Raw genomic sequence first — 24,873 nt, forward strand, 5'->3', positions numbered from 1 at the left:
TAGGGTATGGGATGCTAAAACAGTGGCAGTGCATGCTGGGATGTCTAGTTCCACAACAGCTGGAGGGCTGCATGTTGAGCACCCCGCCATAGAGTTTGCATGCTCAGTGCTACAGCAATTACCATAAGGTTTGTGTTTGTATTAATTAGACGGTATGTCACATGAGTGTGTGTTTTGCAAGCACACTTGTGACCGCTGAACAGAAAAGCTGACTTAAGTGTCTGAAAACACCACAGGTACAAGAGAACAAACATAAGAATCAATCCAGAAAGACTTATAAAGGAAGTTACTAAAGTATAATGTTGTGCAGCTCTCATTCATCTCCTGGATATGCTAACAAGCTCATTTATTTGATGGCTTGTTTTTCTACGCGGATGCTTGCCCCGTGTCGAAACAACTTGAACGATTTATATTTCTCCCGCATTTAAATGGCCCCATTTATATTACTCAAAACAAAAAGAAGCTACCTGTTAACCATCTTTGGAACGGATGTCTGTAGCAGTGCCTTTATAGAAGGCCACCAGATGCAGCATCGGAACCTTTTACCGGTAGAACTCTTAATTCTTAGAAGCAGTTTTGGGAACAGGAAGAAATTATTTCAGATATGAATTAAATAAGCATCAGAAACCATGGAAGCTACTATACAGTATATCTGGTATCACCTTGTAACTTTACTGGTCTCTAGTATGATCAATGCAAAATGAAGAACGTTCCCACAAATCTAGCATATACTTTCACAATTCAAATTATCATTATGTTCTGAGAACCACTAAAATATGATGAGTTAGCACTGAAAAAAAATTGACTGCTTTTCAAGAATGTCTGTACTGTTACCTAGGCATGGTCACTTCCAACAAGTACATAGAACTGATCTGTTCTAGCATGTGAGCTCCACCTTATTGCAACACATCATCAAACAAGAACTACATGAGCAGTTTCCTTTACACAAAGCATGATGAATTAACTGTAAAAATGTGGTGTTTAAGCTGATCCGTCACTAGAAGAACATCACTAAGTGTTCACGCTAGACCGTTTTAGCAAGGCGCAGCTCCCTGCTGATTTAAAAATTTAAAAATGCGCCTGGCCTTTTACCGGCGTCCTGCTAAAACAGCCTGCCCTGTGCCTTCCCCACCCGCAGGCTGCAGTATCCTGCGGGTGGGAAAAGTTGCAGTGTCTGATCAGCTCCGGGTGAATAGACATATGCACATGGCATACATTCACAGTGAGGGAAGGCTTGGAGGCCGCCATTAAGTGCTGAGCACGCCACCAAGAGTGACGGCAGGTTCATGCCCCCCTCCCCAGTCAGCCATGCCCACTTTTCGGAAACACACAGAGAACCCATGCCCGCACTTCGGCATCCTGCCCACATCCTAGCAGGAATACTAAACATTTATATGATTTTATATTAAGGAGATATAAAAAAAAATATTTTTACCTTGCCACCCCCTCTCCTACTATTTCCCAATGGAAGGTCTAATCTATAGCGTTCAGCAGTGTTCTGGCTCTCTGCTGCCCCTTCCTCATCTTTCCATACAGGACCTAATTTATAGGTGGATGCAAATCAGATATTATTCATGCAGTTGAGCGGTAATGAGCAGACAGTGCATGCATATAGAATGTAAGCTCTCACGAGCAGGGCCCTCTTACCTCATGTGATTATCCTTTTCTTACTTTAATATCCTCATCTGCCCAAATCCTGCAGTTCTCGGCCACCTTGATACTTATCTCAGTGTCGTCTACTGATGTAGTTGAACTTAGCTACCCTGTACTTGTCCGATATTGGGGGTAATTCAGATCTGATCGTAGCAGCAAATTTGTTAGCAGCTGGGCAAAACCATGTGCACTGCAGGTGGGGCAGATATAACATGTGCAGAGAGAGTTAGATTTGGGTGGGTTATTTTGTTTCTGTGCAGGATAAATACTGGCTGCTTTATTTTTACACTGCAATTTAAAATTCAGTTTGAACACACCACACCTAAATCTATCTCTCTGCACATGTAATATCTGCCCACACTGCAGTGCACATAGTTTTGCCCATCTACTAACAAATTTGCTGCTACGATCAGGTCTGAATTAGGCCCATTGTCTTCAACTGTTAGTCACTGTTGTCCTGTTTTGATTATGTGCATATGTACTCTGTAATTGGGTGCTACGGAACCCTTGTGGCGCCATATAAATAAAGGATAATATTAATATTATTATTATAAGTTACACTGCGCATGTGCCGAGGACAGGGACACGCTGCTTGTAGTGCCCTGTCCTGGATGAACATTGGCTAGCAAGGGATTTGTATTATTTTCTGCTGCAGAGCCTTTGGGGTATATTCAATTGACGTCGAAAGCTGCCGTCTGTCGAAAAGACGGCAGTTTTTCGACTTTTTTTTAGGTCGGATGGGGTTCCGACCTATTCAATATATTCGACAAGTCGAGGAATTTGACTTGTCGAAAAGTACGTGGATCGGCGGAATAGCTGCCGATACACGTGCTTGTGTCGAAAATAGGGCAAAAGTCTGTTTTGGCCCCCTTTTCGACCATCTCACTTCGACTTTAAAAAAAGTCAAAGTGAGTGGAATGCGGGAGCAGTGACGAGGAGAGCCGCAGGCAGCCAGATGGGGAGAGCGGGAGGATGTCACAGCCGTGAGCAGCGGCTGTGATGCGGGGCCATGGAGAGGAGGGACGGGGAGAGACAGACATACGAGGGGGGGGGAGCCGCGGGATATACGGGGGAGAGCAGCGCTACAGCAGCGGCTATATAGCTGCTGCTGTTGTGCTGCTCTCCCCCGTCTGCCCGTGGCTCTCCCCCGTCTCCCCCCTCCTGCATCTCAATTCGACTTTTTTAAAGTCGAATTGATAATTCATTGAATAGCCCAGGTTGGATCCATTCAGACACATGAATGTTGGAATGGATCCGACTTCAATTGAATCTACCCCTTTGTATTTCCCAATGCTTCCAAGAGAATCTTAGTGACAAGTCTTCAATAAAACAAAGCACTAACTTCTTATACAAAGTGTCTGCTCTCTGAAAAGATAGCACGTTTCATATCTTCTGCTTGGCAAATATTTCTAGTGTATAAAATCCATCACGATACAGTAAACCGACAGGTTAGATCATGCACTAGAGAATTTAAGAAACTAAAGTAAGTTTCCCTGATGCATAAAACGAAGTACAGAAAGTAAAGTATGGCTCACATATCAGGTTAAGGGTATTCCTCCTGTCCTTGCAAATAATCTGGAAGGTACACTGCGAAACGGAATAGAATGACCTGTCTCACCTGCATGAATAAGTAGCTTTCCCTGGAGCCAAAGCTACCCAGAAATGGAATCCATTAAGGACTGTAAGCATCCTGTTTCCAGTGAGCGTAGGCAGCCGACTGTACCAGCGGACATCAAACACTCGCAGAAGGTATAAGACTAAGAACGAACTGAATATTTATGTTATACATTTGTCTGCATTTAATGGTACTATTGAGTAGAAGGCCTGAATTTTCTCCTTTGATTTTCCAGTCAGACTCGTACCATGAGCCAATAGTGGATTTAATAGACTTCGCCTCAATCTCTGACCCAGGTGGGTTCTTCCTCAGTAACAGAATGCTGCAGGTCTACAGGCAGAAAAAGAGTGTAGTGCTTTAATAAAAAGGTCAATGGCAACATTGCATTCCCTCCACCTGCACATCTTTTCAGCAGGTACAGTATCTATACTCTAAAACTGTGTACTGAATACACAGTTCAAGTCCAACTTATTATAAAACAATAAAGCCCAGGAGCTTGACATACAGGTTATTCACATATTCTAGATCATGGTATTATGTATATTTGCATTTACATGGCAAGTACTGTAATGAAATAAGATGTTACTCAGGCTACTAAAATCATTTATGAGTGTTATGGGCTTGTTAAAGACAGTACAAATAGTAAAGGCTTTAAAGACTATTCTCTCATTAGTCCATATGCCTCTGCCATGAGCTAAACAGTCAGCTGTCACACTTGCTGAGCCTCAGATTCATCCACCTGCGCAGCTTACCAAGCCACAGAGAGTTTAGGGACACTGGAGCCCAGAGATAAGAGATTACAGCTTCTGTGTATTCACATTTTTATTCAAATCATGCACCTGACTACAGTGAGTATCGCGTCACCAGTGCTGCAGTAGTCACATGACCAAGGATCGGCATCACGGAAAGTGAATGTCAGGCCTAGAGAAGATAAAGCGATGCGGGGATCGACATCGTCAGAGAATTACATCTACTATTCATTTAACTGACCGATGGAGCAGAGGAATACACGTCAGCTTTCAGCATTCATTGCAGTGATGAAGTATTTACCTACCAGGCCTCTATGTTCTACAGTAATGGTTAGTGTATACGGGGCCACTTTAATCCCATGCCTCTTAATCAGTAGATGTCTTGATATATTAGAACATAATTGCTATAAGCTCTATCACTAACACTGCCATATGTCAACAAAACACAGTGTACCTGTGTACTGTAGAAGCAAATGTGTTGTTTTTCTCCTTTTCTTACCCACATACTGGCTACACTGTCACACGTGGATATACAAATACAGCTACCATACGGCTGTCAGATTCAGCCAGACTTTATCATCATTTACATATTACCATTGTTGCATTTCGGTATGCATTACAATAAAAGCTCAGAGAGAATAAGGGCCCATTCACCTGCATGTGTTCAAAAGGAGTGAAAGCTACAGAAATAATTTGCTTTATTGAAATTGAAAACAGGATGCTTTCTATTGCCAGCATCGGAAAGAGTGGAACGTTAATGATTACTAACTAATGAGAAGGCCACGTCAAGAGCCCGCTAGCTATTCCTTGGGGAATGCTGGATAGTTAGTTCAATAATCACTTGATTGCCACTTGGCTCACATACAATATGCGACTTCCAAAAAGATGGTACTCGAAAATGCATATATTGGAAGCAGGCAATTACTGGGCAGCACATTGAGGGAGTTTTGTGTAGTGTTTGGGCCTACCTGCATTGGCGCCTTTGTGGTGTAATACATACACACTAATAAATGAATGATGTAGTATCACATCTTCATATAGGTCATTAACTATGTGTAGGTTTATATTTATTAACTGTTTGGGAGGATTCAATTGTTTCTTCGGGGAGCAAAGCTCCCGCATGAAGTGATGGGACTTACGTGTGGCACTAGGCACAAGTGCAGTGGGCGCCTAACTTACTGCGGATGTTCAGCCCAAATGCACCAGGATGAGCCACATAAAGCAGTTACAACTGTGTAAACTACTGGGTGTACTACTGTTCGGGAGCTCAAACCGCAGTTAAGGTACCCAAAAGCCCGACTTTAGAGGGATTTCTGCTTGCACCTCCGGAGGCCGCGAGAAGTGATGGGTGCCCGCAATTGTTATAACGACTTCACGAGCGGAGACTGATAACATCATGAGTTGATGATTGATATATTTTATGCAGTTGATATCCTGTAAGTTGGCCTGGTTTTCAGATATAAACAAATATTATGGCATTTTATACTGACTAGGAGGTGATTTATGTGTGCCAGAATTCCCTTCATTAACATGCAGAACACTGCTGCACATTACTGTTAATTGGAAACATCCATGCAGCTCTGCATTGCTTCTAGTACATACTGTACATATCATTCTCTGCACTGAAAATAAATACAATCTATTAAATGTCACATGCTGAGGGGGATTCGCTGGAAAGGTAAGGTGCAAAGCAGCCTGCAAATCTACTGCTTCCAGAAATAGAGAGGTTACATTGCAATCATGCTATAAAAGCAGCAGAAGGATGTGAGTGGTCGCCCTCCCCAATAACATCAGGAGGCTTTTTGTTTGGAATCATGCCTTTAAAAGGAAATCACAAAAAAGGCTCTTGGAGCAGAACAGAGCAGTAAAGAGCAGAGGCAGTGCCTTATAACCCCTCTCATGCATTCCTGTGTGATACAAAGTCACAAGACTTGTCACACAGCACTTTAGCCAGCATTGGAACGCAATCTAAATCTGGAAAGCATGGCCTGGCTTTTTAGAAACCACATACAAGGAAGCAGTCACACACCCCCTCCTAATGTAATGAGATTTCTGCACTGCATTTTTCTGCTGGAAATGCTGCGCTTTGTTCTCTTTTCTTAGCAGTATGATTCATTCTATATCTGCAGTGAAAAAAAAAAAGAAGACTGAAACAGAGGAACTGGCACACTAAGGATGTGTACGGTAATACAAGTTTGTGCCCAGCTGCAAAGGCCAGGGATTGAGGACACATAGGACAGGCTGTATTTTAGCTGGACGTTCTAATAAAACATTACTGTCAATACCAGTTTCTTATTACCAGAATATATTAAATCATGTACTGTATACTGTACTTCTGATTGCAATATTACATACCTCCCAACATGACCCTCTCCAGGAGGGACAGAATGCTCTGCTTCTGTACTTTGCTCTTAATGTATGATTGCCAGCACCTGTTTTGAACAGGTGACTGGATAAGAAAGGTGTTTCTGCACAGGTGCCGGCAATCATACATTAAGAGGGAAGTGCAGGAGCAGAGCATTGAGTCCCTCCTGGAGAGGGTCATGTTGGGTGGTATGCACTTTAGTAGCTCACCTATGGGAAAGCTTTTACATTTAGGGAGCAGGTATCACCATATAGCAGACGTCAGCCTGCAGTGTTAAGGTTAAGCTCTTTGTGAAGCAGCTGTAATGTGTGCTTTTCTCTTATTAGATAAGGTTTGAGTTGCTACATCTTAATGAGCAGGCTGCAAGGGGCGATTTCTGAAACCAATCCAAAACCTTATAGTCATGAAAGGGGATAGTATAGACCAGGTATAAAATCCTCTGGGTGCGCTCCCCAACTGGAATCTGTTTTTGGGATATGGAATACATTCTATACGACTCTTTTTAGGGGTTCAGACCAATGGTACACTAACGTTTGGTGTTCCAGCAATCTAAGTTCTGCATCACTGGGTTAAACTGGCAGCATTTCCAGTTTCAGAACAGTCCTGTAACCCTGGAAGTGAGCCAGTGTGTGGGTCCATCTGTCACTGCAGAAAAGCCTTTAATATTGGAGATCTTGAATAAAACCATTCAGATCACTGGTATCCATTCATTGAAACCTCTACACTAACAACAAACAGCAGAACATCACCACAGCAGCCTGGGAATCTAGAACTCATGTCATTCACCTGGGACAGCATACCGGGGACTCCTGCCAGGAAGGCCTGCCATCTTATTTATTTTACCATAATCCCTACAGACTGAGGAGCCCTGTCCTGGGTTACGCTTAATGTTGCAGCACCTGTAAAATACATAACACTTTCAGTGGCAGCCTACAAGTCAGTCAGTGTAGGAAAGACAATCTGTAACCTCATCTCTCATGGTATGCACTGTAGCTTTCTGAAAACGTCCGCGTAGGATAGAAAATCATGTGAGGGAGAAGGCGTAGGTTAGACTTGACACAAAAGCATTGTTTCCTTTCTAAGAGACGTGAACATATTCATCCAGAGAGCTCAGTGCGGTTTGTCTGCTTGTCCTGTAAGAAAGCACAAGTAGTACGTGCAGCAAGGCTTCCTCATGACAAAAGACATTCAGGAAATCAAATTTGCATATACATCTCAGACCACACATCAGTCCTACAGGTAACTATGGCTGCTCAGCTCAGATTACCAGTGCCAGCTAACTCAGCCAGCACCTTGTGCGGTCACCTGTGATGCCCTCTCAAGCCTTCATTAATGATCTGCAGGAAATAAGACAGAACCAAGGGTCTCTGTAGGGGATACTGGGAACCAGCATTGTTAAATGCTTGGTTACCCTTGTTCGTTCAATGAATAACCTACATTTTATAGAACCAAGGTCGTTCTCAGTGCCTGTGGCCTTTAGAGGCCAAGTAGTTAAGCATAACATGTGATAGATTATTAGCTTTGTGGTCTGTGGCCTTGCATAGATCATATAGAAACCTGATTTATGTGGTAGTGAAACAGGATTGTTCCTGGATTTTATGAGATCTAGATAAAGATAACTAGGGAATAAATACCATGCCAGCTCCTATTATACCAACTCAATCTCTCCTTTATTAGTTCAGCCCATACAGTAAATGCATGGAAAGGGAAATACAAATGGTGATTGGAGTGAGCTTATGGTAAGTGAATAGAAATCACACCTGATTTCTGAGCCTCTTAATTCTCACCACTCCTCCACATATCACACTGGAAAGAATATCAGTACATCATGTACATGACAAGCACAGTACAGCTGCCACTGCAAATGACTAATATGTCTATAATCTCACAGTTGCATTGTAGTAATGTAATCACCTGTATTATTACATGATATAAATCTTAAATAGCACTGTTCCTAGAGAGATTTATAACAGGAAAACACATATGAACAGCCTCTATTGTTTTACTGTTCAGCACCATAAAATATATAGGAAACCACCACCACTACCATTCAATAGGTTGTACCTTATATAAGTAGAGCATCTTATTTACCCATAGTATCTATACAATATAAGCATATTGACCCGTTTGGTATAACTGCCTATGGGGCAACAAACCAAAGCTCCCGCTCTTTCTCCGCTTTAGGCATCTGACTAAAAACAAAATGCTTTGCAAGCTAATTTATATAGAATGAGAAATTAGTTACATAGTCTATAGTTTCATTGAAAAGAACTGATTTTCAGAGTGAATTTGTCAACATGAGGAAGTTCAATGATAATAGAGCATAATGGTATTTGTGGGGGCTACGAATTGTCTTGGACTGCACAAAAGGACAGCACTTTATCTTGGTGGAGATGCATCTGAGAGGAAAGCAAGTAGCAGCCCAAACAATAGGTTAACTTGACCTGAGTGACTGGGTAATCTAGCTGGCAAAAAAGACATCACCGCTCAATCACAGGCTAACTTCTATGCTCATGCTACCCTTGGGCCACCACCAGATACCCTTCACTGTCACAGAAGCAAGAGATTTATCTGTAGAAGATTCATATGGCACTATATCCATAACAGATGATGTTCAGCAGTCAAAAAGCATTTAGGTGCTCTTCACATTGTCTATAAATTTACATGATTCAATTCCATTAGGAAGTGATTGAGAAAACCAAAGACGGCTGTATGTTGGAATTCCAAGCAATAAAAAAAATAAAGATTGCTAAAGTAATGATGGATCAGGAAAGATGGGAGACATGTTAATGCTTCTGCAGTATCTGCTAGAGCAACACTCAGTATGCAGCCCTCTGCAGTGTCTCCATTCTGCAGTGTTTACAATGTAACATTCTGCAGAAATAGCCTGTGCTAGATTTTGTTAGTGATATACAGACTATTAAGAGGCAAAACGCAATGACAATGAGCAGGAACTTTCCAATGAAAATACATTTAATTAGTGTAGCAAAAGACTCCCAATGTACTTTGGGTATTATGTTAGAAAAGGCCTTGGGGTCTCTGGATGACAGCTTGAAATTATGAATAATAGAGGGAAAAAACTCCCATTTCTCTAAACTTTAGTATAAGAAATACATCAAATCAAGAACTTAACTAAGCAATACTAGTACACCCATGTTTCAAAAGGAGGGATATTTAAACATCTATGATATGTACAAGCAGATATGCATTAAGAGGATTTGCAGATGCACCTTTCATCATTGTGTGGGAGACTCCTGAACTCCTGAATAACATGAGTTCTGCCGGGAGACTTAGCTCCCGGACCCATCTTCTCTTTCTTGTGAAGTGGGAAGGACCATGATAACACGGGTTCCTATCTCCAGCGCCTGAAGATGCAAATCACATCACTGTGTAACTGTGAGAAAGATCAGATAATGCAATTCACATTGTCATGCTCTCCCCCTTAAACTTCCCCCATTCTTGGTGGGAACGTCCACAAGGTAGGCAAGAAAGCAGATAAACAAGAGCCTGACTTTCTTCGACTGTGGTAAATTTACTCTAAGGGGTTACTCACACAGATTCAAGGGGTAGGTTCATTATAGCTCCAAAGAATAGTGTCAATAAAAGATATACAAATTTTACATATATAGGTGGTTAATATATACAAGCGGTACTTGCAAATAAAACAAAGAAATTAGTATTTGGAGAAAAAGTTGTGAGACTCCATAAAGATCTAATCATGAGCTTATAAAGAGGGACAATCCTGAATGAAATAGGTCTGTAGCATTTCTGTTACCATGTAAGTCTCTTTTGCTGGCCCATTGCTGCATGCTGGGGAGGAGGGGGGGGGGATAGTTGGTTGTGTTTTCTTGTCTAGCTTAACCTCTCCCTTACATGCACTTGTGATGGGCCAATAAATTGATTGAACAACCACCAATATGACTTTGTACAGACAAATATTAAGAAACTTTTTTCAGATTACAGTTCCTAGCTGAAATGCCATATTGAGACCTATAGCTGTATTGCAGTTGAAGAGTGAATCTGTATATTGCCAACATTAAGGCATAACAAAAGTACCTACATCAGTGGTTATAAACAGAACTGCCGGCCAGTAATGCTGGAGCTGGTGACAGAGAACCAATGAGGTTGGGTTCGAAACGCCAGTGGTCAGAATACCGACCGCGGCATCCCAACAGTGAGAATCCTGACAGGTGAAGGTAAGTATATTTACCTTCTCAAATGGCCCCCTAACCCTTCCTTCCTGCAGCCTAAATCTAACACTCCCCTGCACCCCGCAGCCTAACACTAACCCTCCCCGGGGGTGAATCCTCCAAGGTGATAACGTACCAGCCAATCAGCTGTCATTTTTCAAACACAGCCTGTAACATGGCAGTTAGGAGCTGGTTGGTTTGTACTTTAGCACTGTCTAATTGAACACTCTACAAGGCTTGATAAATCTGGACTTATCTGTTTTCTCAGGAATGTTGAGTCAGGCCAGACAATGGCTCCCTCCATTGAATGAAGGCAAAAGGTATACTTTGAAGTTCAAAGCAACCATTGCCAAACAAAAATGTTAAACAATGTAATCGTAATGTTTATGCTTACTATGGGCACATGGTATTCCATCTATCTTTATTTCTTTGACAAGGTAAAATGAAATTATAGTCATAGACTCCATAAGAAGAGCAATACCAAGAGGCCAATTCATTGAATGTGGGTTGCCCATTGTGATCCTTCTACAGCACTAAACCAAAAGTAACAAATGCATCTACACTAACACAAAGAGAAACTGAAATATTTGCATAATTGTAACTGTAAAAATGTGTTTAATCTCGATTGGAATCTTGTTTTATAGCCGCTGGTGGCAGAGTTCAGCAGTTACGGCCGCTGTTAGAGATTCTTTTCTGCACTTTGTGCCTATTTCATTTATGTTGCACAAGCCTGTGAGAGCATTTGGAAACCTCGGCAAAGTTCAAATTAATTCTGTTCTCCTCAAGAACACTCTTTGCCTTCAAGCCTTAAAAGTAACACATTTGCTGAAATGTCAAGGAGTTCTCTACGAAACGCAATGGCCTGTGTCTTACAACTATCCAGTCTTCTGAGAAATGTTCAAAACACTCAGCGATATTAATGTCTACAGACATCAAAACAAAACTAGCAGCCAGTATCTTAGTATTAATGAAATATTGAGCTTTGGCCAAGCAGCAATTATTATGCTTATAAACTCTGAATTCAGGGATAAATTTGGGTATTTACACATCGTGCATTTGCTATATTGCACCGACTGTGCAGAGAATGCTAAAACTGCATTACATATATCGCTCAGTGCTGACTATAGGACATGGCACAGCCATAAATACTAAGGGCTAAATTTACTCTCCAGTTCTTTTCAAAGCCACCAAGTCTTTGGCAGGTTTAGCTGCAGAATTTAAAGGGGTAAATAGTTGCCCCTTTAAATCGAGCACCTGAAACTGACAACGATGAGGCGGCTTTGAAAAGTGCTGCTTACTGAGGCCTCTTACTCAGTGGTGTTTATTTTCTGTAGAGTACTAGCATTTTTTTACTACTACAATGCACCAAACAGGTGATAACCATTGTTCCATTGTTTCCAATTACTCTCTTCTAATGATATTTATAGTGTCCGGGAACCATGAGGCAGCGTTGGGGCTTTCTACACACTGCTTGCTCCACTCAACTAAGTTCCTGAATGGGAGTAAAACAAATACAGGCATTTCAACTCCCCTACTTGTTCTCTGGACCTGGCTCATTATATTCAAGTCAATTTCATTTTCCCAGCCAAGCTAATATTATACCCTTCTGTGATTTTCTGACAGATAATAAAACGTCCAAGTTCATTTGAAGACAAAAAGTAAACATTGTCTATCTGTGTAACCTAAGTTTCTATTCTATGGGGGCTGCTATACTGTCAGATTTACCAAGCTCTGGATCATGTCCTCTGCCCTAACACCATCTGGGTACGCCACTAGCCCTGATAGCCTAAAGACTACTCTCTCACTGATTCTTTCAGAGACGGTTCCACCCGATAGCAGCCTCCGGATCCCATTCCATCTGCCCCCCCCCCCCAATTATGTATGTGACGGCTACAGCCATGCACGCGTAGTATAATGCACTGACACTGAGGGGTCTATTCATGAAGTAGTGAAAAGTGTGGAGAAGTTGCCCATGGCAACAAATCAGCATTGAAGTAATATTTATAATTTGCATACTATACAATTGTACGGAGCAGCTGATTGGTTGCCATGGGCAACCTCTCCACAGGCTCACTTCTCCACTCTTTGCACTGCTTCATGAATAGAGCCCTGAAGCACAATGATAGCGTAACCTAGAACTCGGTTTCCAGCTCTTCACCAGGATGTACTATTATCAGATTCCTGATAAATATGCGTGAAAACTTCATTTACGCGTTGTGAATTTATGCAGAAATAATTCATCACCTCCACATTATAACTATGGATTATGATAAAATCATATTTATCAGAAAGTACCGATCCAAGAGAATATATATTTTTTTAAATAATCTTTCATATTGTAAAGTATCTCAGGATCAAGTTATTTATAAGGTTCCAGTTAAAGGATGACTTTATATGATATAAGCATAGCAATGATATATATACACTTGACTACACTTAACCACAGGAACCTTGGACTGTTAGTCTGCTAATTACCATTACAAGTAACTGTAACCATGATACAAGAGTGTAACCACAGCATTACTGATTTTCTGCAAAGATCTGTACCAGCCTGTGTGCATAGTGCTGTAATGTCTTTCTGGAAATATGCAGTCAGCTCACATATTGTTACCCAAGTGATATATTATGTGTATGGTGGGAGACCTAGCGAGGGGCCGCTACAAATATAATCTTCAAATGCACTTATTATTCAACCTTTTATCTTTAAACCGCATGAGTAATGCTGTGGTGTTTTATTTATAGACAACAAATTTGTTTACTTCAGTGTTTATGCTCCTGACATTTTTCCCATGTTTCAGCTATAAACAAGAGACTGGTTTTCTCCAAGACAAGCAATGTATGCAGAGCACAAGGCCCCCACTTTACGGGCTGCATTCTGTCACAGGCAATATAGTACGGTAAGTAAATGAGAAAAAAATGGCATGATTGGAAGTCACTTCATCCAATTACACTACCATTACGTCTAAAGCATCATTGTGATTTTTGCATATCAGAGTTGCAGCAAAATGACTGAAAAGAGCCACTGCTCCTTACACCAAGGAAATCTCGCATCACTTCATATTCATTAGCATTTTTATGTACTGTATAATGTTACCTGCAAATTATGCAAACCTCCTGACTCACATTTAGTAGTGCGATGCCTTTCACATGGGGTCAGCATACCGACGCCGGGATCCCGGCGGGGAGGGGCGAGTGCAGCAAGCTGCGGGCTCGGTGGTGACCTGCGCTCGCCACGGTTTCTATTCCCACTCTATGGGTGTCGTGGACACCCACGAGTGGAAATAGTCCCTGTTGGTCGGCATGCCGACCATCGGGATAGTGAGGGGGCGGGGTATCGGTGGAGGTCATGTGACCGTTGGTCTCCCGACCGCCGGTCACATGAATACCACCCCTTTCACAAAGTACCTTTATAAAGATCTTGTTAATGAACAAATATATTGTAACTGCTGCACAACACAACGGTGCTCCTATCATTGAGAGTACTACTGCAACTATTGTTTGAGTTTTTTATTAGCACACCATGCAGTTTCAAAGCTTTCCCCGCACAAAAAGTCTATACTGGCAACAAAATACCTAGTTTACTCTGAACTGTATAATGGCTTATATAGGACCAGATGTTGCGCATTATTAGAATGTTGATAAAACGTTGCTGGTGGTATAGCGGTAACTTACCTGCTATGGCAGATCCAGCAGCAGCTGTTGTGTCTTCCAAGTCCGGTAGTGACTTCCAAGTTCCGCCAAGACAACATGGTTACTTCTGGCCGCAATGCTTCCAGCAGTGAGTATACCTAAACCTACCCCTAGTGCCTAACCTCCCCACCCATAGCATAACCCTAACCTTTACCTTACTGTTTAACCATAACCCTCCCCCTAGTACCTAACCTTCCCTCTTATAGCCTAACCATAACCTCCCCTCCCATAGCCGAACCCTAACTCTTCCCCTACTGCTTAAACAGAACCCTCCCCCTAGTGCCTAACCTTAACCTCCCCTCTCACAGCCGAACCCTAAAAGCCCCCATCCACTAGTCCGATTTGGGCAGTTTTCTTCAGATTTCGATGCATCTGACCGTCAAATCTGAAGAAAAGTGTCACATCGTATGGCTCTTCCGATCCGATGCGCACTCCCATGTCAGATATGTCTGAACTACAAATCTCTGAGGCTGCCCCAACTATTTATCGGAATCTGAAGAAAACAGGTGCACATCGGATTGTTTTTTTTTACTTCAGATGTATCTGATCAGATTCATCTGAAGCGTCACTTGACTGGCATCTGCCTAGCCACTCTGACCCACCAAGAGGGGGAACAGCGGCAGCAGCAGCATCAGATCAATCGCATGTAGCATGTGTGCATCAGATATATCTGATGCGATCTGGCACATGATATATCGCATCAGATACATCTAAAGTGAATGTAGTGAAAATTAAGCCCAGGGTCAGATCCGATTCCCGGGAAGCTCCCGGGAGAGCTCAAGATAAATCTGATGAGATCTGCAGTTCAGACAAGTCTGAGTAGTGGATGGCCACCTTAACTCTTTCCCTACTGCTTAAACAGAACCCTCCCCTTAGTGCCTAACCCTAACCACCCCTCTCATAGCCTAACCCTAATCTCCCCTCCCATAGCCGAACCCTAACGCTTCCTCTACTGCTTAAACAGAACCCTCCCCCTAGTGCCTAACCTTAACCTCCCCTCTCACAGCCGAACCCTAACTCTTTCCCTACTGCTTAAACAGAACCCTCCCCCTAGTGCCTAACCCTAACCACCCCTCTCATAGCCTAACCCTAACCTCCCCTACCATAGCCTAACCCGAACTCTTCCCCTACTGCTAAACCAGAACCCTCCACTTAGTGCCTAACCCTAACCTCCCCTCTCATAACCTAACCTTAACACTTCCCCTCCCATAGTCTAACCCTAACCTCCCCTCCCGTAGCCTAACCCTAACTTCCACACCCATAGCCTAAACATCGTTTAGTGTGTAACCGGCGAGCTTGCTAATGAGAGGACCAAGTGGGATGCAGACATCGGAAATGCAAACACACTTGTTGATGTCGGCAGCGACAGAGCGACGGCGGGGGGAGGTGCGACATACCCAGATTAAGCCAACTGGGGATGTCACTAGCGACCCGTGGGAGCGCGCATCTCTAACAAACTAGTGGGTACACACTGGACGATAAAACAAATTTGTCATAATGATCTCTTTTTATCAGAAAATTTGTTGAAATGTCGTCTAGTGTGTACCCAGCTTAGGCCTTGGTCTCAGCCCTGTGTGGCAGTATGCTACCTACAATGCCACTAATGTAAGTACGTTTTGAGGAAATGCCTCACACCCACTGACATTTTAAGACACTCTGTAAAGCATGTAAACGGGTCCGTCACTAGAAAGTTTCTGCCATTTTACTTGCCATCTACTGTGTCAGAATTCTTCTGAGAACACCAAAACACTTGCAAAAATCCATATCAAATGCCAGTGGGTTGTGATGGCTTAAAGGTCAATGTATCAAGCTGTGATAACCCTTCTGTATTTTTAATTAAAAAAGCGGTTGTTGCTGCTTTTGCAAAATGTATTAAAAGGAAGGCCATGGTTGAATAAGAGCTATGGTAGCAAATGGTGATGGCAACTCACTAAGTGGCCTTCTGAGGATGGTTCTATGTATACGTACAAGCGCTGCTGCCACCTCAATGAAATGTTGTGGGCATTCCTGACCTTGTGTCTGTAGGCATTTCAAATTGTCTCAGCGCTACACTGATGCGATAAAGCCAGACAGGGAACACTGGAGGGGGGAAGCATAAGCTAAATCTGGGGTAGGCAACCTGTGGCAGTGCACATCCCAGCATGCTTTGTCACAGTTTTAGCTTACAGCAAAACTGTGACAGGGCATGCTGAGATGTGTAGTTCCACAGCTGCTGGAGTGTCACAGGTTGCTTACTGCTGTGCTGAATACTTTAATAAAAGCCTTTATAGTAAGCCCTGGCGTCAGTCACATGCTAATAAACCTGGAGTTGTGGAAAGCACAATGTAAATCTCTGAAGTTAACATTGCAGTCTTATAAGACTTACTACAATCTTGTTACAGATTAACCAGCGCCTGCAGGTCTGCATTATCACTACCCCACTTGTAAAGTAATTAAAGTTTTGACCTACTCTCTAAATACCTGGCACGGTGGTATCTAATTCCTGATAAATGTGTAGACCAACACTATGGAATATGTACTGGTTAATCAGTTCTTAATGAACTCTCTGCCGCTAAGGTAGGTAACCCTGTCTGCACTAAAGGGCAGAAAAAGATTAACCATGACATAAATTTTACTGCTACATAAGAATACAGAAGGAAAATCATCTAAAATGACTTTCATTGCATTCAAACCAGAGAAAACTCTTTAAACAAAACAAGTTAATAAAGTACAGCAATTGCACCTGACTGCCTGAAACAGAGCCCAACGCAGACAGCAGATTTCATTCCTTCCTGAGAATCGGACACGGAGCATGATGAGTGCAGTGTCAGATTCAGGAGCCGGACAGAAGCTGCGGGAGACAGACTGTAAGATCCCTCTCCTCCAAACATGCTTCCGTAGGAACAAAGCGGTTTATGCCACCTGAGGATGTTTGCCACGTAGGGGTCTGACCGTAGTGCCCATCGATATTAACAGGGACTGTGGTCTGCAGTGCAAATAAGCCTTCTGCAAGAGATTTCTGTGAAATCTCCTGCATTAGGCTATTAGTAGATACAGGGGCGGATTGGGAACAAAAAATGGCTCTGGAAAAATTTGTACTAGTGGCCCCACATGGGCAGCACCAGAGGTGTAAGGTCTAGACATGGGTCATGGCAGCAGCACCCTACCCCCAAGACATTCCAGACAGTGGGCATGTCCAGCATCAAGGGGGAAGTTAAAAATAAATAAAATTCAATATTATGAGCACATTATATGATACATCGTCAGAATTTAGGAAACTATATCATTCTTTAGAAAGATATATTTTCTTGCTTATTACACCAACCGTGGGGGTAATTCTGAGTTGATCGCAGCAGGAACTTTGTTAGCAATTGGGCAAAACCATGTGCACTGCAGGGGAGGCAGATATAACATGTGCAGAGAGAGATAGATTTGGGTGGGGTGTGTTCAATCTGCAATCTAAATTGCAGTGTAAAAATAAATCAGCCAGTATTTACCCTGCACAGAAACAAAATAACCCACCCAAATCTAACTCTCTCTGCAAATGTTATATCTGACCCTCCCCTGCAGTGCACATGGTTTTGCCCAATTGCTAAAAAATGTCCTGCTGTGATCAACTTGGAATTACCCCCCGTATCCCAATCACTATTCACTCAATCTTATACTGTATGTCAGCTAAGCAGGCAGACAGAGCATACACTAGATCATCTGCAATCACAGGCTAATTTCATAAATGCAAATTATTTTGCATCTTACTCATTATGTCTATAAAAAGGACCACATGTCCTCAAACAAAACAGGCCCCACAGGTGCGTCGGCCCACTGGGAATCTTCCCTGTAAACCCTATGGCCAATCCGCCTCTGAGTACATAGCAGAAATACATAACTATGCAAAAACTGTTTATGATTTATGCATCATTTTATAATAAATGTCCTTAAATAAAAAAAACGCCCCCTAAATATGTATTTACAAACTGATAAACAGGGTGATAGCACTCATTGGACCTGATTCTGACACGGGAGTACAGCAAGGAGGAGCCGGTAACTGTGCACCAGGACTAACAATGGTACAACACAAGGGGTGCAAATACATTTGTTAGTTTGCAAGCAGGGTAGGCCAGTACTTGCCTACTTTTGTAAAAGCATTTCAGGGAGATTGTGAAGCAACACCTATAAGCGCAGTGTTAAAGTGGACGCGTACGGCTCCACCTGAGAGGCAGGTCATAAAACGGACTTACAAATGTAAACAAGTCTCAAAGCTGTTACATAGTTTGGCACATATAAGTGGCCATGGGAAACTATTTGAAAATGCATTTAGCCATAGAGTCATTGTATCTTTTTCCCCCCAAGTGTCACACAGCTACATAACGTGGGTAATGCGCAACCTGTGAGTTTTCCAGACTCTTCAGGGAGTCAGGGAGTTTCCTACCCTGACATTCAAGGAGAGTTGGCAAATGCCTACAAATGCTGGACAGCTTTATTTAGATGTCAGTTTGCGCACACCCCTCTCACATCTAAATCTCTGTGCATATTTTAAATCTGTCCTGACTACAGTACAACATGGCTTTTCAAAGGTGCAAAGTTACGCACTCTTTTTTTTATTTTTTGCTTTGTTCCCATCCATTAGGCCCTTAGTGGCCGAATTCATTAGTTCTTCTGACACAGTGAAGTGAATGGGAAATGCTCATTATCACATTCATAGCGCTTAAGCTCTCTAAATGTAAACACTACCTTGCGTTAAGAGCACTGATTCTTGAACCCTCCCCATCTCAATTCATTTATGTAGGACAGTTTAGTCAGTATTTCGACTGCCGGGATCCCAACAGCCAACATATTAACCGCATCCCTACCCTATAACTATGGCATAGAGATTCACATGTAGTGATTACCTGCCCTGTAAGAAATAGGTATATAAAATGCTATCACCTTTACTCCTGTAAAAATACGCTGCAAATGTATAAACTGTAGAATACTTGCTAAAAAGTGTGAAAGTGCTATAAGGTTGGGTTAAATCGGTTCTGCATATGATATACTCTGAACTAAAAGACCAAAAATGTGTTGGGAAAACAAGAGGCCAAAATGTGCAAATGTAAAATGTGGTCTTTGTTTTTTTAAAGTAATGCAAAATAAAACACCTCACACAAAAACAAGAATACAATGAGCAATGTACTGTTACGTTATTTTAACATCTAATATATACCATACTTAAGTAGTGCTACAAGTCAAATCAATGATTTGTGACCTACATAAGCCATAACAGACACTTGGTTCGCTCAATACAAAAAAAAAATATATATATATATATATATATATATATATATATATATATATATATATATATATATATATAAATAAACTGTATTGCTGCAGGATGAGGAATGGAGCAGAGCACAAGTGGGAGGAGAAACACATCTCTGAGTCGAGTTATATCCTTCATGTTACTCAAAGAAAACATGAGTCAAGTAGATTCTGCTGTTGCAGCCTTGTGCCTCCATTCAGATATCATAGACAGTTGTAAGGAGGGGGTGGAAGTAAAGAGGGCAGGTTAGGTAGTGATGAGGGACGTCAGCAGCTGTCACGCAATACGCCTCCCATTTATAATTTATAACTGCAAACATGTGACTGTTCTAGGAAGCCTTACTCTCAGTTGCATCAGAGCGTGTATCTCTCTGTTGCGTTACAACATTTGTGCCTAGACAATACCTGCCAAACACAGGCTGCTGATCACAAGTGTGCACTGAATAATATTTTATCAGGAGGCTTAGACTATTTAATTACTTCTCCAACAGCCTTCCAGCCAAAGCAGAGAAGGGATTAACATACCAAGTTATATATCTACTCAGTTCCTACTCTTATTACATGTCACTATTGCCTTTGGGGCTGAGCAGCCACTCAATAGCAATAAACGACAAGCTTTGCGCCCGAGAAGGGTCACAAACACAGTAACTCTGGAAGTCATGATTAAAAAAATATTACATTCAAATTGCTGCAATCATGTAATTATACATAGACATTTTATTGCTTTCACAATTGTGGCAGCTGCAATCATATTTTAATCTAAAGCCAGAATCAACATAGCAAATTCAGTATTTGCCCTCCTTAATCTGTATCAGATACCAGCAGGACCAGTTTCATACATTCTGCAGTCATCGACTGCACTGCACAGTAATCTGGTTCATTGCAGTAATCCGGTTCTTAAGGTTTCATGGTAACACTGATGTTTCTGAGAAGCCAGCCAAAGATTTATGTCGTCACAATTTACTGAGTACATGAACTTTAATCACCATTATTTCATGGTTTGTTTTTTTTTAATGGAGGCAAGTCTCCAACTCGTGGTTGGAAGGACAGACATACAAAATAGGATGACCTTGTTTCCAGGTCAAGTTTAAGTGAAGTAAAACTTCTCGTTTCAACATTTCCCCAAAACAAAATGTTTTTTTTTGCAAGTTTACCAAGTCTTTGGAGTCATTTCAAAGTAGAATAATGCATATCTAGAACATATCACATACACCATCATATAATGTTTGTCCATTTGGATACACACATGCTACGCCATGTGGCTAACCAAGTATAACAAGAGATCTAGAACTACAACAGAATTGCCTGAAGGGCATGAATGATCAAACCTTAATATCCAACTATCAAGCACTAAACCCATTAATAATATACATTTTGTGCCATATGTCAACAACGGGATAAAATATTGGTAAGTTTAATTTAAATGTTTCCATTGGGCCTGATTCAGAATCATATGCAAACCCAATGTTTTCGCAGTTAAGCCATTATCGGCAGACAGCACGTGCATCTAAGACCATACTTACCTACTTTCTGCCCCCTCCTCCGGAAGGAGGCAGCGTTATAGGTGCATGTGGGCGTGGCCGGCAGCAGGATGGGCGGTCTGGGGGCATGCCCAACAGGGTTGTGGGCAGTCCAGGGGCGTGGCATCAGGATTGCGTCATCGTGGCTCCGCCCCCCGCTATGCAGTGGCGAGAAAAGAGGCGCTGTATAGCGGGGCGGAGCTACGATGACGTGATTCAGCGCAAATCGCGTCATCGGACCCCTTCGGACTGCCCACTTATTCTCTGCTGCGGGCGGCCGAGGAGGGTCGTGGAGGGGCAGCACGGAAAGCGGGAGGCTTGCCCACCTTTCCGGGGGGCCGGGAGGGCCACCCGATTTTCGGTAGCCTCCCGGCCATTCCGGGAGGGTAGGCAAGTATGTCTAAGACACATGTGCTGTGATAGTTTTGTCCTAAATTCCGGGTCCAGAGTGGGATGTATCAAGCAATGCATCCGCAATGTGATACATCCTGCCACTTAGCAGATACATACCGGCATTAACAACACTGGTACGTACCCAGAAATGCGATTAAAATTGCAAAGGACAGCTCTCCCGATAAGCGCTGTCCTTTGCAATAAAAGGACCAGGGTTTAGGACCTGGGAGTCCTACTGCGCATGTGCAGTGTGACGTGAGCCATAGCGGGGCGAGGGGGGGTGCTGGGAAGATCACTCTCAGTGACAATGTGAATAGAAGCCTATAGGCTTGGAGCCATTACCCATTGGTTCCAAGCTCCAGTATATGCAGCTTTCCAGGGCTTGGTACATACGGGAATGCTTCCAGGACTTTGAGTTTTGGATATATTTTTGGTTTTAGTACATAACTCCCCTACTCACCTACAAAATTTTGAGGTATAAAAAGGGCACAAAAACCATTAAAGTTATTTCTCAATTATCCTGCACAGACACTATTAAAAGTTAGTTAATCTACTGCCAATGGGCCACTCAGCAAAGTTATTAGCAAATCCAACAGAATACATCAATCAGTGGTTCTCAAACTGTGTGCCGCGGCACCCTGGGGTGCCTCAGGGCACTTGGAAGGGTGCCTTGGATTGGTGGTCCTGGACCAATTCAAATTATAGATGGTCAATGTAATAGGCAAAACCAGTGCTGGTGGCTGCCAATCATTGAATATGTGGACAAACAGAAGCAGATCTTGTCCCTCACCACACAACTGAACCCAGGGTTGACATATAAACACAAATTACTTCATTTAAAAAAAAAATCTGAATTACTCAATAAGAAATTTTTAGCCTAGGGATGCCATGGAAAAACAATCTGATACTCTAGGATGCTGTGATTCAAAAAAGTTTGAGAACCACTGACATAAGTCATTACCAGTACTTGGAGAACTGAGGAATGTAGTACCTGTACAACAATTGTCAATATTAGGCAAATAAAACATTTTACTATCACACTCATGTGAACATACCATTATCATAATTGTGTTATATGTTCAAAGTACTATTAAATGGACTTCATTGATTATTGGCCAAATATGTAATTGAGCCAAGAGTTACTGTGAATTATAATACTGATTATCCTACAGTGATTGGTTCTACCACTGCATGCAGCAATAATAATAATAATAATAATAATAATGATATTTACCAATACTATGTATTTGTCTTTTATATTACAATATGCACTACAAACTGTAAGTTTGTTGCCAGCCATTAAGTGGGTCCTATACTTATTTCCATTTCTGAAAGGCTAAGTATGTACACACCTGTATAGGCAAAAATAATTGGCTATAAATGGATGGCCCGCCCCAAATACACAACTACATCTTGTGGTTAGCGCCATTAGCCCAGCTTGTGATCTCCCCAGCAGCAGTAATGCTATTAAAATGAAACATGTTATCAACTTTTAAACTGGGTGATAAACTCTGAACTTCAGGAAATTTCTCATCTTCCATTTCCTCTGGTGTCAAAACACCTTGACTGTGATTCAGTTTTCCTTAGTATTAGGCGTAAGGAAGCCATGCTCAAATTGAACAAACATTATTTTCTTCTGGGTCAAGTTTATTCTTTATTCCAGTGAGCCTTACAAAACAGACTTCATGTGGGAAATCAATCTAGATCCTGTAAGATGTTATCTGGACTGTGCGACTGCAATCTTGCTGGAGATGATTCATGCAGTGGAGTCACTATCCATTCTACATGTCAATAAAGATTTCTGTACCAATAATAGCCTGGAGCAACCTGCACATCACACATGCCCAGCACAACTGTGTTTTGTAAGCACTACTCTGCGGCTGTTATGAAACCGACAGCCCAGCAAGCAGGCCACAGTTGTCTGACTAACACACTGCTACAAAAAGACAGCACAGACCTGGGGCTATTATTGCCACTGAATTGTGGGTAGACTCTAGAATAGATGTACATATCAGGAAAACTTAGCTCTATAAGATTACTTGTTTCTCATATACAGCATTCACCTTTTCTTGGGTCACCAAAACACAAGGGGCCTTGACACACCAGATCAGCATCAGGGAACTGAACGCATAACATGTTAGAAGTATTCAATATTGGGCGGGATGTATCAAGCAGTAAAATGCGTCCAAACCTCAGAAAATGCAGTTTTCTGAGGTATGGCGGCTTACCGCATATGCACCATTTCCCGGAATGATAGTTAGAAGTCTATGGGCTTCTTGCACATTTTCTTGCCCAGTACATGCGTCACTAGACACATACACAGGCTCCCAGGTCATAAACCTGGAAGACCACACAACGCAAAGGTCAGCTCTTAACGCAAGAGCTGTCCTTTGCATAAATGTTCCTGATTATGGCGTTAGTAAATTCTGATATGCATGTGGTGAGTGGCAGGATGCTTCCCATTGAAAATGCGCTGATTGCTGCATCCTGCCCATTGTCACAGGATTTAATGATATATCCAGCATACCATATAGAGAGTTTTATTGGTAGGGCCCCCACAAACCTTGATCCAGCCCTGATAACTAGAGATAAAGCAATTGTAACTCAGTGGAGGAAGTAACTAGGGAAGCTGCAACATGACACCAGCTCATGCAGACATCTTCCAGCAACATATCACAGCTATTAATATAAGTGGAAATGAAACACTGCTGGGATGGAGAGACAGATGCATGTTATGCACATACTACTGCAGATACGCCCATTGTCAATTACATTCTAAATTAATTAAATACCCTCGGTTCCCATTACAAACAATATACAGTACTATGAGCACAGACTGATTGTCAGGTGGCACAGTAATATGGAGCGGGTAACCGCATATATGATATAATGTCTGACACACATGCGTTGCATACCACATGGATAAGCGGCAGGAATGATTGCACAAGTTCATTTATATAACACACTTTCATGAGAAGGACCGGCCCCGCTACACGCCCCCTCCTCTCCTCCAGCACCTCATGGAACACGTCCTCCTGCTGCTGCCGCCGCATGGGTACTGGTCGGGCACCACTGCTCACACACTGCACTCACCCGAGCTGTCACCCCGCAGCGTGCACCGCACACCCCACGCTTCCCAGGACCAAGGCTTATGTTCCCGGCACCCGTCCCCAGCCTGCTCCACGTGTCAGAGCCGGGGAATGCAATGATGGAAGTGACACCTCTGCACGGGCTGAGCAGGGCGCTGTAGGGTGACATGAGCCCGGGTAACTGTATGAGGGGCACGGAGTGTGGTGCAGGGGCGAACCGTCCTGAAAGTTGTGGCTACAGTATATGTAGGCTGCAGCCGTAGGAAGTACACTATAGCATGGGCAGCAGTAAGGACTACACTACTGTATAGCATGGGCAGCAGTAGGGACTA

General features: G+C 42.5%; 1 protein-coding gene across 1 annotated transcript in view; it reads right to left on the bottom strand.

The window, feature by feature from the left end:
* The window catches only part of PPARGC1B (PPARG coactivator 1 beta), a 137,622-nt gene that overhangs the window by 111,196 nt on the left and 1,553 nt on the right, over nt 1-24,873 (bottom strand). The window lies entirely within an intron of this gene.

This window comes from Pseudophryne corroboree, chromosome 6, assembly GCF_028390025.1.
Source record: "Pseudophryne corroboree isolate aPseCor3 chromosome 6, aPseCor3.hap2, whole genome shotgun sequence".
Classification (NCBI taxonomy): Eukaryota; Metazoa; Chordata; class Amphibia; order Anura; family Myobatrachidae; genus Pseudophryne; species Pseudophryne corroboree.